Source organism: Schistocerca gregaria, unplaced genomic scaffold (assembly GCF_023897955.1).
Source record: "Schistocerca gregaria isolate iqSchGreg1 unplaced genomic scaffold, iqSchGreg1.2 ptg000937l, whole genome shotgun sequence".
Taxonomy (NCBI): Eukaryota; Metazoa; Arthropoda; class Insecta; order Orthoptera; family Acrididae; genus Schistocerca; species Schistocerca gregaria.
In genome coordinates this window covers 52,501-55,000 of record NW_026062291.1, presented here as the reverse complement: position 1 = coordinate 55,000, position 2,500 = coordinate 52,501, and positions in this window count along the sequence as shown.

Genomic DNA, 2,500 nt, shown 5'->3' with positions numbered 1-2,500 from the left:
GTTGGCCCCTAACCTAACCCACGTTGGCCCCTAACCTAACCCACGTTGGCCCCTAACCTAACCCACGTTGGCCCCTAACCTAACCCACGTTGGCCCCTAACCTAACCCACGTTGGCCCCTAACCTAACCCACGTTGGCCCCTAACCTAACCCACGTTGGCCCCTAACCTAACCCACGTTGGCCCCTAACCTAACCCACGCTGCACCTTAACCTAAGTTACGCTGCACCTTAACCTAAGTTACGCTGCACCTTAACCTAAGTTACGCTGCACCTTAACCTAAGTTACGCTGCACCTTAACCTAAGTTACGCTGCACCTTAACCTAAGTTACGCTGCACCTTAACCTAAGTTACGCTGCACCTTAACCTAAGTTACACTGCACCTTAACCTAACTTACACTGCACCTTAACCTAAGTTACACTGCACCTTAACCTAAGTTACACTGCACCTTAACCTAACTTACACTGCACCTTAACCTAAGTTACACTGCACCTTAACCTAAGTTACACTGCACCTTAACCTAAGTTACACTGCACCTTAACCTAAGTTACACTGCACCTTAACCTAAGTTACACTGCACCTTAACCTAACTTACACTGCACCTTAACCTAACTTACACTGCACCTTAACCTAACTTACACTGCACCTTAACCTAACTTACACTGCACCTTAACCTAACTTACACTGCACCTTAACCTAACTTACACTGCACCTTAACCTAACTTACACTGCACCTTAACCTAACTTACACTGCACCTTAACCTAACTTACACTGCACCTTAACCTAACTTACACTGCACCTTAACCTAACTTACACTGCACCTTAACCTAACTTACACTGCACCTTAACCTAACTTACACTGCACCTTAACTGTCACATGTAACGTCACAGGAATGTAGCTTTGCCTAACAGCAACCCTCTGAACATAGTTCACTGCTTGGATCCTCTGGTGTCATGTGTATTTCTTGATGCCATGGTGCGTACCCTCACATAAAGGTCTTTCGAGTGTTGCGTACTTTCTACACAGTCCCGCTAACCACTGGAAGGGTGTACCGCTACAGAACGAATATCGCCCTCCCCTCCTGCCCTTCCAAGCTGGTCGGTCAGGCGTTTGTTTGTGAAATGAGCCTTGCAGCTGTTCAGTTGCATTCGGTTGTCGATGCAGTCAGTGTACGTTGTGGTACGGCCTGTGTGGACTGTCCGCTGATGTACGCGTAACCCACACTGATCATCCGTCGTTACGTACTGAGTGACATAATGTGGCACATGCTTGACCGTACACCGGCTGCGCCCTACAATGGCGAATCATAAGGGCCATATGTTGTGCACGATGCTACTTGTCTCGTCTCCCCATTACAGCGAGATTGCACTGTTGTACGCCGTACAGACATGTGGTAAGTAGGTACGGACGAAAGTATTGCATGTTGGCCCCCCCCCCCCCCTCCTCCCTCTGCCGGGAATCAGCGTGAGCCGTCTGTTGATGTAGCGACGAGGGTTTTCCTATTTAATCGTATTGCCCCACACAACATGATAGCACGGTGGACCGCGTTCCACATCTGCGACATGCTACAGAGGCCGGTTGACAGTCGACCGCGCAAGGGACATTGCACACGTGCGCGGACCATCTTCCACGTGTTCTCTCGTGTACATGCCGCAGTGTGTATGTGGGCTGATGTAGCGTGTCGTGACACATAACATGCAGGCATGCCAGAATCGTAGATTTCGCAAATGTAGATTGACGTATACGTTTGCTGCCAAAGATCCGCAAATGAACTGGAAATCAGTTGTTGAGCGGTTGTTCGCGCTGCAGGTGCATCGGTGATAGCGACGATCGGTACATCTGTGAACCGGTTGTTTCGGCGGTACCCGCCATGCCCCCGAACCTGAGTTGGCCATGTGGGTATGAAGCGATACGAGGCTGTGGCTTGGCGGGACAGTCCCCGGCCGGTGAGGGGGGGCCGCCCGGCGTGCTGGCCGCGCGCTGCGTGAGCGCACGCACTACAGCCGGCTGGTGGGGGGCGCCCAGTGGCAGGAGCGCCGGCCGACGGGCCCGGCTGGCGTCCCAGCTATGCGCCGGCGCACCCTGCGCGCGGCGCCAGGCGGCCAAAGTGGGTTCTGCCGAGCCCGGTGCGAAGCGCGGTGGACATCTGCAGTGTGCTGGTCCGATTGCGGACTGTGTGCGTTGAGGATGCGCCGCCGCCCGGCACTCGGCGTCGCGACGCCGTCTGCTGCTCGGTCGCCCCCAGCGGTTCTCGCAGGTGGTTTGTATCGCAGCTCTGCGGACGTGTTGGCGCGTGCGCTGTGCTGGGAGAGTTCGCTTCTGCACCCAAGTGGGGCTTTGCCCTTCTGTGGCGCTGGCGTTGGAGCTGCCGGTCACCGTAGGTGGCGCGTGTTGTTTCCCGCCGGCAATGCCACGACAGCACGCTCCCGGGCCTCTGTCGGCAGCGGCAAGCTCAGTTGGGAGCACGGGTGTTCGCACTGAAAGCGTCTACTCGCCTAT